The sequence below is a fragment of the Chiloscyllium punctatum genome, chromosome 12 (genome assembly GCF_047496795.1).
Source record: "Chiloscyllium punctatum isolate Juve2018m chromosome 12, sChiPun1.3, whole genome shotgun sequence".
NCBI classification, from domain to species: domain Eukaryota; kingdom Metazoa; phylum Chordata; class Chondrichthyes; order Orectolobiformes; family Hemiscylliidae; genus Chiloscyllium; species Chiloscyllium punctatum.
In genome coordinates, this window is record NC_092750.1 from 51,209,012 (window position 1) to 51,227,386 (window position 18,375).

Here is an 18,375-nt window from a genome sequence, read left to right on the forward strand (position 1 = left end):
CAATTACCCTCTGAAAATCCAAATATATTACAACCACTGGGTTCCCATTATCTATCCTACTTGTTACCTAGTAAAGGAATGTTAATTAATTTATGAGTCACGATTTGTCCTTTCTGAAGGATGGAGGCATCGTCCTTGAATATTTTTAAGATGGAGGATTAACAAGAAAGTCAAAAAGTATTGAATGGGGATGAGAAAGTGTCCATAATCGGATCAGGCAGGGTCTTATCAAATAGCAGTGTTGGCCCAAGTGCCCAATTGGCCAATGTCCGCTCCTGTTTTGTATGCTGTTATATTCTGCTCATTTTTGAAGCTTTGTATAAAAGCTGGTTTTCAGCTTCTGGTATGCCTGCCATTGCACAGCATCCTCATCAACGTTGCCAAAGTGAAAATGTAGTTTCTTCAGCAGGACGCATGAAGGCTGCCTTTAATTGGCACCAGCAGCATATTAAGTTGACCTCCAATTAAACAATCTGCCAATGACGGTGCAGGAGGAGGACCATGGCAGCCCACTTGCTTTCGTTACATTAATGATGGATTTGGATGCTGCCTTGCAGGCCCAGAACTGTGCAGACACCCTCATTCTGTACCATGGGACAATCACAACCTACTGATGTAGGAGCAGCGCTCCGAAAGCTAGTGCTTCCAAATAAACCTGTTGAGTTATAACCTGGTATTGTGTGATTTGTCCAACACCGGCAGCTCTAAATCATAAGCAAAGGAAGTAGCTTAGCATAGTAGCCCTGTTAAACCACACCTGAAATTGTGTCTTCAGTTATCAACCTAAAGAGAAAATGGAAACACTTGAGACATGAAACTAAGTCTCCGTGAAGAGAAGAAACACCAGGCTGATCTCTTGAAAGATTAAGTTGTAATAAAGGACAAGAAAAACAAGGCTTGTTAACCTTTGAAAGGAATTGAATATAAAGTGAGTGATAAAAGTAAACATTAAACACAACAGAATACCACTTAAACAAGGAGACCTCATTTAAAACTGGTGAAAGCAAAACCCAGGATAGATGTCAGAAGAACTTAACGCAGAGTAATCCAAGTTCAGAATTGTCTTTTGGTTAAGGTACTGGAATCAAAAGCCTTAGATTCATTGAAGATTAAAAGTGTTTATCCTGAATGAATAAACAACAATGGCCTCTGTACTTACCTTGTAATAGACACCAAATATATAGGATCCTAAAATGCTTCCAAATCATTCATTCAGGCTGACCAGGTCACTGAAGTGAAAGTTGTGGGAACCAGTTACCCTACATCATTTAAAACCTTGGAAATACTTCACCTTGGTTTCTGAAATCTTGCTAAAAATACCAAACAAACCACAATTTGATGTGAAAGAAAAAATAGAATCAATTGTTCCTCCGAAGATTTTAACATTTAATCATATTGGCTGCTAGAATAAAAGATCCATTCTTCCAATCAATTCATAACTCTGGCTAGCTTCGCTAGAAATTCTCATCTGACTCTCTCGGACCTCCCGTTACACAAGATATGAATGGCATTTTCCTATTTTCCGTTGTGCAGGACACAGGCTGTAGGCATATGTTGAATCACCTCGATTTCAGAACAACACAGTCACAAAACATGATGAAGCAACAAATACTTGGCTCCTTACCAAATGTTTCAGAAAGCTAAACCACAAAATGCAGTGTTAGAAAAATCAGCCAAATCAACACAGCATGTTGTGCCTGAACAACAAGCAGTGGGTCACATGACTTAAATGAAGATTTTTTAAAAATATATGTATTCTCAACAATACTAAGAACAACTGTGAATTGAGGTCAAAACATTGCACAATTAAATAATGACTATAACGATTTAAATAAACATGACACACATCATGCAAAAATTAAATACTTCTTCACACTTTTTAAATCCTGAGAAATCTTTTGAATAAAGATATGATTTGGAGGTGTCGGTGTTGGACTGGGAAGTACAAAGTTAAAAATCACATAAACCAGGTTTTAGTCCGACAGGTTATTTTTAAGCACTGGCTTTCGGAGTGCTGCCCCTTCATCAGTTGGTTGTGGAGTCCACAGCCACCTGATGAAGAAGCAGTGCTCTGAAAGCTAGTGCTTCCAAATAAACCTGTTGTGATATTTTAAAATTTTGAATAAAGATAACTCAATATTCCTTTTTTCAGCATTCAATTTCAAGTATACTGAACACAGAGATCAAAAATATTAACACAATGTGCATTAGAGTATGTTAATAATTAGCTCTATTAAATGAAAGATTCTATTTGGTTATAGATTGCGTAATTATCGCTGGAAAATCTATTGTTACGAGTCACTAATAATTTTGCAGGCTGTATTCATTTTAATGTTTGGGCTTATTTAATCAACTACACAATTGTATAATCAATCTGCAGTTCTCAATGGGTGAGACAGGAAAATCCCAGGATCCGTCCTCAAATTTACGATGACATGGCTTATCTTGGACAGGACAACAGGAGGATCCTAGAATTGGTCTGAAGACTCCTGGACCAAAAAGAAAAATCTGCCAAAGATTTCTATAGTGACTAAAAATAAAAAGCAGACAAAAGATGAGGAACACATTCGGTACAACTACAATGAGGATAAACAGTTCACTGACCCAAAGGGGTTGACATTATGACCACTGACAGCAAGTTTGCAGGTGGGTAGACACATACAATTTCATGGGTCCCACACCAACTGTCTATATCCACGCTTGTACACTACCCAGCTATAGAATAGTAGGGGTTCTTAAGTAGCAATCAATGGATACTTGAGAGCCTCAGCACACTCCTGCTGGGATTTGCTCTACAGCAGGTGAAGTGTATGTGAAACATCCAGCCTGGCAGCTTTAACTGTATATGCTGGCAGTGACCAGAGGTGTCACCTCCTTGGAAATGCCTGGCTTCATTAGCAGGCCCTCTGGGTTGTGATCAACCTGGTCCACTACCCCTTCACCAGTGCCTTCCAAGTGGGTGATATTCTCACCCCCATTCCCATACTTATTTACCTTTAACTCTGTGTCCTTGGGGACAGTCATACACCCAGCAGTGACCAATGCTCCTATAGGGCACTGTTGTGGGCAGATACTGCTAACTGGCTAGCTATTTTCAGGGGCAGGTCCTCTTCCGCAGGTAGCAATGGACGTCCTACCGAATGAATACCCATCTTAGAGCTCAACATCATCAGGGTGAGCCCCTAACTTTGTCACTGACTGGAACGTGGTGCGCAATAATTCCAGCGTCATATTTCTAGCTCCAAGGGTGAAGTGGCCATTGTAGCAAAGTAGCAAAGGATGGCTGTGGTACATGGAAGAGAACCTCAGAATGACTCATCGCCTTCAAGTGAGGAAGCAGAACTGAAACTAAAACCAAAATTGTTCTTAGTGATCCACAATGCAACTGAGATTGATCTGATAGAGCCCTCAATCTGCCATGACCTACTAGGCATTAATTATGATTAAATGAAACAAGCTTGCCAGGGTGCTGCTGGGAGTAGATGGTTTGAGTTATAAAAATAGACAGGAAAGACTGGGACCCTTTTTTACTGGTTCATAGGAGGCTGAGGGGTCACTTTATTGAAGTTTATGAAATCATGAGGAGCATAGATAAGATGGGTCTTTTTCTGAGGCAGGGGGGAGTACAAAACTAGGGGGCATGTTTTTAAGGTGAGAGGAGAAAAATTTAAAAAGAAAATGGGAGCAATTTTTTTTTACACAGAGAGTGGTTCATGTGTGAAATGGACTGCCAAATAAAGTGAAGAATGCAGGTAACAGTTACAAGGCTTAAAAGACATTTGGATAAGTTCATGAATAGGAAATATTTGAAGGGATATGGGCCAAACACAGGCAGGTGAGACTAGTTTAGTTTGGGAACATGGCCAGTGTGGACTGGTTGGACCAAAGGGTCTGTTTCCATACTGTATGACTCTATGACTATGTTAGCATCAAATGAAAAACCCATTAAAGAACAATCAGGTACTCCACGATTTTACAATCATGTATTTCTTTCTAGTTGCTTTCAAATTATTATTCTGAAATTGCACCTTTAGCCTTAGGAGACCTGTTATTCCAGTATGTTCAAATCCCATGCTGACTTTAAGTAATTTCAATTTATCCAGCAAAATCAGATGTGATTAAAAAAGATACTCACTTATTCCTCTTGAAAATTTGCAATAAGCATCATTCTCAGCTCAAAATCCATCCTTCTTAAGCATCAATGCCTCACTACACCCGAGCAGATGAATTGTAAGATCCTCACCATAATCTTAACATTTTACCATCATCTTAATTTACCCTGAAATATTGCATGCATGCATCCAGTGCAGATTGCAGGACATGCCTTTTGCACTGCATCACAGACTATCATGCCCCTGCTCTCTAGTATGCTTTTCCAAAACACCAGACTGTGTTATCGCTCTGTCTCACTGCCATTAAAAACTACATTTCAGCAATATCCACACTCTTCCCTGTGTCCACACTGCTTCCTCCAAGTCCAAGTATTTTCTAGGAGTCTCAAAGATACTCAACCTTGTCAGAGGGATGTTTAGTTCAAACCAGGAGATAAGTAATCTGTTAAGAAGGCATACGGTGGGCTAGGTTTCATTTATAGAGGGATTGAGTTCCAGAGCCGCAATATCGTGCTGCAACTATACAAAACGTTGGTGCGGCCACACTTGGAATATTGAGTACAGTTCTGGTCCCCATATTTCGGGAAGGATGTGGAAGCATTGGAAAAGGTACAGAGGAGATTTACCAGGATGTTGACTGGTCTGGAGGGAAGGTCTTATGAGGAAAGGCTCAGAGATTTGAACCTGTTCTCATCGGCAAGAAGAAGGCTAAGAGGGGATTTGATAGAGATGTACAAGATGATCAGAGGGTTAGATAGGGTAGACAGTGAAAGTCTTTTTCCTAGGATGATGACATCAGTGTGTACGAGGGGGCATAACTACAAATTGAGGGGTGATAGATTTAAGACAGATGTCAGAGGCAGGTTCTTTACACAGAGAGTGGTAAGGGCGTGGAATGCCCTACCTGCTAATGTAGTCAACTCAGCCACATTAGGGAGATTTAAACAATCCTTAGATAAGCACATCGATGATTTTGGGATAGTGTAGGAGGACGAGCTGAGAATAGTTCACAGGCTGGCGCAACATCGAGGGCTGAAGGGCCTGTTCTGCGCTGTAATGTTCTCTATTCTATGTTCTATAAGCAAAAGATAAAGAAACATGTAAAAGGCTTAAAATGACTCCAACAATCTCTCTTCTGAGTTCCTTCCAAATGCAGAGTCTAAAGTAAGTTATTTCCTCCAGCATTAGCTGATATACACTTATATTTATTTCAATTTTAGTTTCCTTGTGAAGATAGGTGTGTACATTACAGGAAATGGGAACACGACAAATATCGATTCTAATGTTGAGGTAAGTTAGTGAATTCCAGTGTCAGCAAGCACTCCATGAAATGCTCCACAGCACGCTGAGAGAAACATTGTAGTCATTACAGGGTGAAATATGGCCAACTCAGAACCCACCACGCACATCAATTTCTGATAGAAAAAAGCAAGCAAGATCAAGTCTCTAAATCCAACTTTGTCTATCATTACAAATTTTTCCATTTTCCCAGGGAGCATGATCCAGTACCACAATTATTACAGCCACAATATTATTTGGGAAGCCAGGTGAGAAGTCCTGCAGATTCTTGAAATAAAGATTCACTATAATTGCAAATGAAATGTCCCATCCCAAAGTTAATTTGTTGCTAATTTTCTCACAAGCTACTCTCCTTAAACCTGAGTTCACCCAAAAACCTGCTGCTCATGTCCTAACTCATTGCATGCCACTCAACAAGCACTCCGAAGCTTGCTGGACTGAACTGGCTCCTGTTTAATCAATGTCTTAATTTTAAAATTCACCATTCTTGATATCAAATCCCTCCATGGTCTGAGCTCTCTGACCAACACCCCCACCCCTCCTCCAACCTCCAATCCCATAATCCTCCTGGTTACCTGCCCTCTTCTCTTTCCAGTCTCCCAAGCATTCCCATTTTTAGTCAAAATAAAAAAAACGTAAAGAACTGCAGATGCTGGAAATCAGAAATGGAAACAGGAATTGCTAAATATGCTCAGCAGGTCTGGCAGCATGTGTTGGAGAGAAATCAATTCAGTATTTCGGGTCCAGAGAACCTTCTTCAGTTCTGATTTTTAGTCATTTTTAGTCGGTCCACTATTGATGAACATGCCTTCATATGTGTCAATCCCTCAGTTCTGGACTTGCCTGCCTCAACATCTCGGACTCTCTGCCTCACTTTCCTCCTTTAACTGGCTCCTTAAAGCTTAGCTTGTTGAAGAAACTTTTGCTCACTTGGTCCAAATGTTGCTCTAGATCGCTATGTTATATATTACTTCATCATGTCTCTGTGAAGCATGTTGGGACACTTTATTACATTAAATGGGCAAGATAAGTTAAAGTTGTTGTGATAGCCAGCTAATCTCCATCTGATGCAGTGAAATTAAAAAGGTCTGGAATCAAGAAAAATAATACATACGGTGACTGGGAATTGTAAACTCAGATCATTTTCTACATAATATCAATGACATATTTTAAATAATCTCAACTAACAATGTTTCAGATCTTGGGATTGACAGATATCCCTAGTTGTTAGTTATAAGTACGATGAGATTGATTGTATAACAGTTGAGAAGTGCATGACCTTCTCATCTTAAACATTAAAGTCAGTCATCTCTGACTGGGGAAGTCTTAGAGCTGATACAAGATGGACATGAAAAGGAATGAGTCGAGATTGTGGTGCTGAAAAAGCACGGCTAGTCAGGCAGCATCCGAGGAGCAGAAGAATCGACATTTCAGGCAAGAGCCCTTCATCAGGAAGGGCTCTTGCCCAAAACATTGATTCTCCTGCTCCTCGGATGCTGCCTGACCTGCTGTGCTTTTCCAGCACCACACTCTCAACTCTAATCTCCAGCATCTGCAGTCCTCACTTTCTCCATGAAGAGGATTGGTCTATCTTCTGCTTTGAGGAGGATGAGTTGTATTTAATAGCAAAAAAAGCAAAAAAATAGAATTTACATATTTATCTTTAAAGGTAGACTAGTTTTGCACACAAACGACATCCCACAGAAAACATTTTAGGATCTATTTTCTGTGTACTTTGATGGAAGGTTATTGTCTCCATTAAACTGAATGATCTCAGACTCTGGAGGATGGTAAAGTAAGTAGTATTTTCACTTTGTCTAAGGTAATAAAACTGGTGATAAAGTCAAGGCTGCCAGCCATCAAGGCTGTCTACCTCTCTACAATTTACTTACAGACTTCACTGAACTGCATTTGAAGTCCACCAATCCATCATGACTTGGGTTATCATGTTTTAGTCTTTAATCTTGCACCAGGTCTTTTCTTTCTCTCTGTTGCTGATTCTGGTCTAATACATCACAATAAGAAGGCAGTAACTCTCGCATGTTCTATATCATGGTATAAAAGAGAGCAATCTGCAAAACTAATAAACACTTTCTTTACTGTGCAATGAACTCTAACTTTGCTAACATCAGATCTCTATGAATTTTTAAAATCTGGGCTGGTGGAATATCTTCCTATCTCAGAGTTTTCAATGGTCAGGGATGATTGAAATTAAGATACTAGTTAAGATGTTGAAACCCAAACAGAGTGCTTGGTCTAGTTGAATAATTACTATGCGACTATACAGAGAAGATCAGGCAAAATAAAGGAAGAGGTGTCCCCTTTTGGAATGTCAGATTAGTTCAGTTCAGAAAGTTGTGGGTCCAGATGGCAGCATGAAAGCTATACTGAAAATTCCTCCCAGTGCTGAGTGATTACTACATTATCAGGTCATAAAATAGAAAATCATAGAATTTCTAGATTTCAGGAAAAGGCCAGTGGGCCCATTGAGTCCAAACCAACCCTCTGAAAATCATCCCATCCAATCCTTGTACTTCCATGGCTAATCCACCTAACCTTCACATCCTAAGACATTACGGGCAATTTAGCTTGGCCAACCCACCTAACCTGTAAATCATTAGACTGTGGGAGGAAACCAGACCATCTGGTGGAAACCCATGTGACCATAGGGAGAATGTGCAAACTCCACACAGGCAGTCACCCAAAGCTGGAATTGAACTCAGGTCCCTGGTGTTATAAGGCAGCAGTCCTAACCAGTCAGCCACTGTGCCACCCAATGCCATCTTTCAGATGAGATGCCCAATAAAGGTCATCTCTATCTTATTGGGTAGGTCAAAATGATCACATGGCATTTTTCGAAAGAAAGCAGCAAGTTCTCCTTGTATTTTGCCCAATGTCCAGTCCTCCAGAAAAACAAATATACACTCACTCATCAGTATATCAGACCATGTTGTGCATAAATTGACCACGTACTTCCCTACAAAAACAACAATGGTAATATTTGAAAATTAATGCTGGTGAAAAAAAGTCCTGATCCACCGTGAATCATACACAACATTTCTCACGGTACTTTGCTGTGGAAATGAAAGTGAACCATCACTTGCTCTTTTGCTTCCTCCCCTTCCATTGAACAGAGAAACAATCGTACTTTCCAGCTGAGACAATAATTTGCTTGTACTTCTTTCAATTTTGTACATCTGAGCAGCAAATATAATGTAAGATTCTCCAATTGAGAAGACTGAATAGAAATGGAAACATCTTTGATGAGTTTCCAAACATAGCCACAGGCTTCTCATTACCTGTCATTCAAAGGTATTCACTCCCATTCTGCCTCTGCTTTTCACCTTCTTACACTGTTTAAATTAAGTTTGAAAGCTTGAGGAGCAGCATCTTGTGTTGTGAATAGGCTCTTTTGTAATCTTCTTGATTCAGGATCAAAATCAGACATTTTAGTTCATAAAATCAGCAGCTACTGGTCCTGACTTTGCTATTTCTTCTTACACTATGCTTACAATTGTGTTGTCCAATAGGATTTCTATGATCAGATCATCACCACTTGGTGAAAAATACATGTGATCTTGATCAAAGAAATGTACAATCTTTTGGAAACAGGTTTGAGGTCACAAACCTCCAGCAGTTATGGCCAACGTACTAACCTCCAGAGCCAGGAGAGCAGCTTCAAAAGTATTTTGAAAGCTAACTGTTCTGCAAAACAAGCTTACTTAATGATTTGGAGATGCCAGTGTTGGCACAAGCACAACCACCTGATGAAGGAGTGGCGCTCCAAAAGCTAGTGCTTCCAATTAAACCTGTTGGACTATAATCTAGTGTTGTGTGAAAAAAATATGCTTAACATCACACAACACCATCTCAGATGGCGATGGCAATATACTAACTGAAGTATCATTTTCTGATGGTGTGTTCTGGTTTATTTTAAGACAACATATTTCTTTAATAGTAAACAGTTTTATCAGAACAAAAGTTCCTGGAGATTCGGAGTGGGCAAAGAATTGACAAAAATGTATACATTGATTCCATGCTTACAATCTTGCTTTGTTAATGCTCCATTGCCTGTTATTTACAAACACAGCATCTGGTTACTGAATGGACTTATTGTAATGGCTAACCTCCTGTTATCTCTCCTCGGTGTTCCATTCTTTTCAAAAGTTTCAGTAAGTCTATTGAATGCATGTGGATGAACATTTGGATCATTGGACCTTCTTTGTTTATCAAAATTGCACATTTTATGTTTTCACTGTCAGTCATGCAGTGTTGTCAACCAAATAGTTTCAGGAAAACTCTGCAACTATCAGCTAAACAAAATGTATTTCTTGAAAACACTGCTTTTCTGAAGGCTGATCTCATTCTCACAGTGTTTCAACCAGCAGCCCAGCAGATCGAAATGGATTATCATGTACAGGCAACCAGAAAAAACAGGAACAGAGAAGTTAAACAAATGGTCAACTTTAATCTTGTTCTTTGAGCAAGTAGTTCTTAAGTTTTCAGGTGACTTAAAACCAAAACAAATGAACTATATTTGGAGAAACAGTCCCACTGTGACTCCTGCTTAACCACAATTGGTTCATTCTTCCTCACTCATTTAGGGACAGAGGACAAATTGCAACCTAATACATGACTGCAATACTCTCAGAACTGCAAGTTTAATGCATCTCTATGGTGTGCATTCAAAAATGAACAGCATCAAATTGCCCCATGACTGTGGCTCATTCATTACATGTAATGAGTGCCAAGCACATTGGACTGAACTGCTCTAGAACCACCTTTAGCTATTTACATCTCCCATTCCCTTTTCCTTGGCCCCATCATCACTGTTCTTACTTATGCTTTCCTTTTCTTTAGTTCCATCCTTTTCTCCCTTTTCCTGGTTTTTAACCTGACCTACCCAGTTCTGATAAAAGAATACTGGCCTGCAATGTTAACGTTGCTTTTATCTTTTTGCTTGACTGGTTGAGTATTTCCAACATATTCTGTCTTTAATTTATGGGAAGTGTTCTAGAATAACAGGAGACTATGAAACCTATCCCGTTGCATCTGTCCAGCCATACAGGGTCTGTCACACTATATACTATTTGCAGAAGGAAGCCACTCATCTCATCATGTCTGCTGCACCAGTTCTCCAAATTATCATGGTGACTTAATACTATTCTCCTGCTTTTCCTTGTAATACTGCACATTGTTTCTAATCCAGTAGTCAGAAAAAAAGCCAGTAAAGTCACCATGCTCTCGACTCTGCTGTCTCATCAGCAAAGTGCTAGATTAACCTGAGAATCACCACTCCTCAGGCAAAGGGATAGCTTGAGACAGACAGCCCTTCAGCTATTGAACCCAGGTTGTTGGCATCACTCTACCTTTCAAAGCAGCTGCCCAGCCAACTGAGCTAACCCTCAGAAGCCTCCAATGCATCCCTGCAATGTGGAACCCAAAGATATATGGAATATTCCAGCAGCAGTCTATCCAGTATCATATACAAGTTTAGTGTAACCTTCTTCCTCCTGTGCTCCATGCTGTTAACAATAAAACATGGGATACTGTTTGTTTTGCTCTCCATCCACCTTGCCACCTTTAATGACACCCAGTTCCCTCTGTTCTTACACTGCCTTAAGAGTTGTAACTTATATATATTATATAGGCTCCTCATCGTCTTTCTAAAAATCGAACACTTGCCCACACTGAAAATCATTTACTATCTACCTGGCCACTTCAGTGACTTGTTAATGTCCTTTTGAAGTTCTATATTGTCCCCCTCACAGTTTACAATCCTTTCAGATTTTGTATCATCCACAGATTTCAAAATTGTCCACTGTACACCAAAGTCTAAATTATTAACATTTGTGAAACTCCGCTGCAAATGTTCTTCCAGTCTGAAAATATCTATTAATCAATACTGTTTTCCTATCACTCAGCCAATTTTGCTTTCATGTTGCTACAGTCCCTTTTATTCTGAGAATCTATTGCATGGTGATGTATTACAAGTCTTTTGGAACTTTTTGAACACCATGTGAAAAGCATTACCCTATGTACCATGGGACCCAGTCATTTTATTGACAACATATCACTACCATTGTTCCTGAATCTTAAAAGTCTTCAGCTGATTTCATTCATGCTCCTTTTAATTTTACCCTTCAAACCCTGAGTCCCCTTATACAACAATTTATTAACAGAAAAAGACATTGTTGTTTCAAATGTAACTGCCAAACAAACTTATGTGAAGACTTAAATTCATCCCAAGATAGGCAATGTAATGGCTCAGAGTCAAAAAGTTTGGTACTGGAAAAACACATCAGGTCAGGCAGTGTCCAAAGAGCAGGAGAGTCGACGTTTTGGGCAGAAGCTCTGATGAAGGGCTTATGGCCCAAACATCGACTCTCTTGCTCTTTGAATGTTGCCTGACCTGTTGTGCTTTTCCAGTGCCATACTCTTCAACTGCAACTCTCCAGCATCTGCACTCCTCACTTCCTCTTAATTTAATGAATCAGATTGATCAGATGTTATTGCCTAAATAATAATAGCCAAAAGTTTGCTGTCAGTGGTAGAGAAACAGCATTTGCCATTTACCTCACAGACAACTGCCCTAGAGTACGGATTTACTTGAAACTGTTACGTGAGCCAGCATGCCACCCTCTACAGGGGGCATCTGTGGGCAGGGCAAGAAACAATGAGGGTCTTCAAACAAGAATCACCACTGTGCCCAGAATAGTCTAAACCAAAAAGCTGAAAGTATTAATGAGATTTCAATCATGCCCAGAAAGAAACATAAGTAGTGGAAAGATCTGATATTAAGACAGAGAGATAAAAGAGAATATGTATTTTAAAACTCCCAGTGTTAATTAACTAATAAAGGAACAAGACTCTACATTTGTAAAATTTAATTTTCAGGGTAGAGAAGTTGTTTGACAGTAATTAACACTTGTCAGGCCATGAAAAATTCAATTATCCCTGAACAGCCCAAATTTTTTTCAAGCATCATTAATGTAGAGCAAATACCCCAGGTTCCTTCCAGTGCAATTATTTCTTTGCTCTGTCTGTTGGTGAAAAGCATTACTGCACACCCCGTGGAGATCTAAGGTATCTCTAACAGCAGTACGCTGATTTTCTTATATAACTGTACATGCAAGCAGACCTGAGGTTGCTCTCCATTATTCCTATTGCAAAATCCAGGTCGATGAGTTTATAGCACATTCTGTTAGTAACAAGTAAGTTGTACAGAAATGGAAGGGATGTCAGATAAATTGTGTATCATGACAAGTTGCTGGATTATTTGTGCCACTCTGATATTAGCCTCCTAAAACCAGCAACTCACACTCAATCTCCTTTGACATAAGGAGTTTCTGGATTGATACATTAATTTGTCCATTAGACTCATCATAGTATTCTGTAAATTTTTACTGATGAGATATGTGTTCCTGCAATATCCTGCAATATCTTCATAGGCTATGTGGAATAGTCCATCTTCCGCAGCTACACTGGCCCCACCCCCCACCTTTTCCTCCGCTACATCGATGACTGTATCGGCGCTGCCTCGTGCTCCCACGAGGAGGTTGAACAGTTCATCCACTTTACCAACACTTTCCACCCCGACCTCAAATTCACCTGGACCGTCTCAGACTCCTCCCTCCCCTTCCTAGACCTTTCCATTTCCATCTCGGGTGACCGAATCGACACGGACATTTACTATAAACCGACTGACTCCCAAAGCTACCTAGACTACACCTCCTCCCACCCTGCCCCCTGTAAAAACACCATCCCATATTCCCAATTCCTTCGTCTCCACCACGTCTGCTCCCAGGAGGACCAGTTCCAAAACCGTAAAACCCAGATGGCCTCCTTCTTCAAGGACCGCAATTTCCCCCCAGACATAGTCGACGATGCCCTCCACCGCATCTCTTCCACTTCCCGCTCCTCTGCCCTTGAGCCCCGCCCCTCCAACCGCCACCAGAACAGAACCCCACTGGCCCTCATCTACCACCCCACCAACCTCCATGTCCAGCGTATCATCCGCCATCATTTCCACCACCTCCAAAAGGACCCCACCACCAGGGACATATTTGCCTCCCCTCCCCTATCAGCGTTCCGAAAAGACCACTCCCTCTGTGACTCCCTTGTCAGGTCCACACCCCCCACCAACCCAACATCCACTCCCGGCACCTCCCCCTGCAACCGCAAGAAATGCAAAACTTGCACCCACACCTCCCCCCTTACTTCCCTCCAAGGCCCCAAGGGACACTTCCATATCTGCCACAAATTCACCTGCACCTCCACACACATCATTTATTGCATCCGCTGCACCCGATGTGGCCTCCTCTATATTGGGGAGACAGGCCGCCTACCTGCAGAACGTTTCAGAGAACACCTCTGGGACACCCGGACCAACCAACCCACTCCCCCTCAAACTCCACCAAGGACATGATGGTCCTTGGACTCCTCCATTGCCAGACCATGGCAACACGACGGTTGGAGGAAGTGCGCCTCATCTTCCGCCTGGGAACCCTCCAACCACAAGGGATGAACTCAGATTTCTCCAGTTTCCTCATTTCCCCTCCCCCCACCTTGTCTCAGTCAAATCCCTCCAACTCAGCACCGTCTTCCTAAACTTGCAATCTTCTTCCTGACCTCTCCGCCCCCACCCCCTCTCCGGCCTATCACCCTCACCTTGACCTCCCTCCACCTATCGCATTCCCAACGCCCCTCCCCCAAGTCCCTCCTCCCTACCTTTTATCTTAGCCTGCTGGACACACTTTCCTCATTCCTGAAGAAGGGCTGATGCCCGAAACGTCGATTCTCCTGTTCCTTGGATGCTGCCTGACCTGCTGCGCTTTTCCAGCAACACATTTTCAGCTTCCTGCAATATCACTCAACATTTCCTACTGAGAAGCAGAATAATAGAAGCTATTGGAATCTCATTCCTACAGGGTAAATTATTGTTTACATATTTCCTTTCTATCTCAAAGTTAAGGAGTCAAAAGGTGTGGTGCTGGAAAAGCACAGTCGGTCAGGCAGCATCCAAGAAGCAGGAGAATCTATGTTTCATGCATGAGCTGTTCATCAGGAATGTTAAGACGTTGAACATGCAAATCCTGTCATTTACTGAAATGCTGTTGTATTGCTGCCTGACAAAAAGGGCATTTGAGGCAAAAACATCAGATCCACCACCAAGTTCATGCTATACAGAGCTGTGGTGGTTCCCGCACTCCTATATGGCTCTGAGACATGGACCATCTACAGTAGATGCCTCCAAGTGTTGGAGCAGTACCCCCAACATTGCCTGTGCAAGATTCTGCAAATCCGCTGGGAAAAAAAAGATGCACCAACAGCAGCATCCTCAACCAGGCCAAAAACCCCCGCATTGAGGTATTGACCACCCTTGATGGGCTGGACACATCATCTGTATGGTAAAATCAATGACTGCAGATGCTGAAAACCAAATACTGGATTAGTGGTGCTGGAAGAGCACAGCAGTTCAGGCAGCATCCAACGAGCAGCGAAATCGACGTTTTGGGCAAAAGCCCTGCATCAGGAATAAAGGCAGTGAGCCTGAAGCGTGGAGAGATAAGCTAGAGGAGGGTGGGGGTGGAGAGAGAGTAGCATAGAGTACAATGGGTGAGTGGGGGAGGAGATGAAGGTGATAGGTCAAGGAGGAGAGGGTGGAGCGGATAGGTGGAAAAGAAGATAGGCAGGTCGGACAAGTCCGCACAAGTCAAGGAGACAGTTACTGAGCTGGAAGTTTGAAACTAGGATGAGGTGGGGGAAGAGGAAATGAGGAAGCTGTTGAAGTCCAAATTGATGCCCTGGGGTTGAAGTGTTCCAAGGCGGAAGATGAGGCGTTCTTCCTCCAGGCGTCTGGTGGTGAGGGAGCGGCGGTGAAGGAGGCCCAGGACTTCCATGTCCTCGGCAGAGTGGGAGGGGGAGTTGAAATGTTGGGCCACGGGGCGGTTTGGTTGATTGGTGCGGGTGTCTCGGAGATGTTCCCTAAAGCGCTCTGCTAGGAGGCGCCAGTCTCCCCAATGTAGAGGAGACCACATCGGGAGCAACGGATACAATAAATGATATTGGTGGATGTGCAGGTGAAACTTTGATCCACATCCAACAGCTTCCTCATTTCCCCTTCCCCCACCTCATCCTAGTTTCAAACTTCCAGCTCAGTAACTGTCTCCTTGACTTGTCCGGACTTGTCCGACCTGCCTATCTCCTTTTCCACCTATCCACTCCACTCTCTCCTCCTTGACCTATCACCTTCATCTCCTCCCCCACTCACCCATTGTACTCTATGCTACTCTCTCCCCACCCCCACCCTCCTCTAGCTTATCTCTCCACGCTTCAGGCTCACTGCCTTTATTCCTGATGAAGGGCTTTTGCCCGAAACGTCAATTTCGCTGCTCGTTGGATGCTGCCTGAACTGCTGTGCTCTTCCAGTACCACTAATCCAGTACATCATCTGTATGACCGACATGACTCTACTCCTAGCTCCAAAATGGCAGACTAGCCGCAGGTGGACAGAGGAAGCGCTTCAGTGATATCATCGAGGCCTCGCTGGCAAAGTGAGTCATTCCCACAGGCACCTGGTAATCACTGGTCTAAGACCGTCCTAAGTGGAGGAGGAACATCTGGAAAGGCGTCAAGCACCTCCAGATTTGCCGTCGGGAAAACAGGGAAGCCAGGCAAAAACAGCAAAAGGAGCGCGCTGTCACACCAACTTCCCACCCACCCTGTTCCGTGACCCCCTTATACCCCAAGTGCAACAGAGTCTGCAGAAATTGCGTCAGAGTGTACAGCCACCTATTGACTCACCCTGAGAGTGAAGAAAGTCATCTTCGTCTGTGAAGGACTGGTGATGATGAGGATGGTTGTCCGATCTGTGCTATTATCAGCTTATACTTCCAACAACTTTTTAAAAATTGCATGCTAAAGGGGGAGAATAAAATACAATGGTTCGGGAATACCGCACGATATCTTGCTCCAGAAAATTCTAGCTAATCGAATTGGTAGTTTAACAACAGTGGCTTAGTTTCGAACTGATATGACAAGTGTGTTCGATTCTGACAGCAGACTATGCATAATACAGTATTAAATTGATGAAAGACTTTAACGAGCAGTAAAATTATTTATAAATTCCATGGTTTTCAAATAACAATTGCAGTACAACTTTATAAAAAAAGAGCAAAAATGCCAGAAGAGAATTGTAACTTTAGTTGGGAAGAAATGTGGTATCTACATTGTGCACATCAGGAATGGACCATTTATCGGAAACCTGCAGAAATTGCTGCAGAAACTCAGCAGGTCTGGCAGGATCTGTGGAGGGGAAAAAAAAGCTGACATTGAGTTCATAACCCCTCAGAAAAGTTATAGCCATTTTTTTCTCAATTCCCCATTAACAGCAATGATATAATCTGTGCCTAGTTTTAATTAAGCATGAATGTTAGTTAGGAAAGTATCCTACACTTTGAATAGCACTGTGAAATCCGAGAAATCACACTGTATTAGGTTAGGCTTTCAACATCCAGCTGGGACTTCAGTTTAGTAACTCACCTCATTTGGGTGGCACGTTGGCTCAGTGGTTAGCACCACTGGCTTACAGTGTCAGGGAACCAGGTTCAATTCCAGCCTTGGGCGACTATCCCATGTCTGAGTGGGTTTCCTCCGGGTGTTCTGGTTTCCTCCCACAATCCTAAAATGTGCAGGTTAGGCGAATTAGCCAAGCTAAGTTGCCCATATTCTTCAGGGATGTGTGGATTAGTTGCATTTGTCAGGGCTAACTGTTGAGTAATAGGGTAGGGGAGTGGGTCTGGGTTGGTTACTGTTCGGAGAGCCTGTATGGACTTGTTGGGCCTAATGGCCTGTTTTCACACTATAGGGATTCTATGATTCTATGATCTGTATATTACAGTTTAGTGAACACCTCACTGTATTGTGCAATCCAATAATTGTTTCCCTATTGCGAGTCTGTTCCTGATTATGTGGATTTCCTTTGTTGCCTCAAAATGACTACGTGCTGAGATTTATTTGGCAAAAGATTTACTGTATACTTTTGGGATGCTGGAAGTTTCCAGCCTCAGGATTTCTGGACTAGAGAACACAAACTATTGCTATTCTGAGCTGGATGTGTATAAGTGAAATCCATTTGGAAATCACCATACTGATTTCAAAACAGTCTGTTGGGGTGGTAAAGGTTCAACAGGAAAATGAACACTTGAGAAAATGTTTAAATGTAAATGTAGGTGCAATCTGTATTGTGAGTGATTTATCTTACAGAGTCAGGTATTGTATGGAAACAAATTGTTCTGCAGAACACTTCATGTATCGCTGAACTGTATTGTAGTATGTCTTTATAAATGTTATGAGTAAAATATTTTTTTTTGTCAAAACGTAAGTTCAATGGGGAATAAAAACAGAAATTGCTGGAAAATCTCAATAGGTCAGGGTAATCCAAGATAGAGGACGGGTAAAATCTCCGGCTGTAACAGGCTGCTCATTTGTTTGAGGTATTTTAGCTGTTGGAGGGAATTTCCTCAAATTCGAAGAACAGCAAATACTGTCTTACATGCAGTTGCATTGTTTGGAACTTTGGAGAAAAAAGAAGTCAAAAAACAGCACTTTTAAAACAAAGAGGAACAGACGAAGGCAGCACATGGTGAGGTCAGTGCAGGAGAGAGAGAGAAAAAAGGAAACCCACACCGCTAACTGACACAGAAGTGAACCTGCGAAGTTACTGCCTTTGCTGTCTGAATCCATATATCGTTGGGCAGCAGAGTGCATCTAGGAAAATTAACAAACAAGGAAATTCACAACTAGTCTTGGAGGAATTGTTTGGGTGAAGTTTACAGCACAGAATCAGATAAGTGAACGTTTAAGTGTGGCCTACTGCAGTAGTGATTAGAGTGGGTTCTTTCTTGATTATATGTTTTTTGAGATATGTCTCTTGATTAAACTTAAAAATATAAGCCATAAG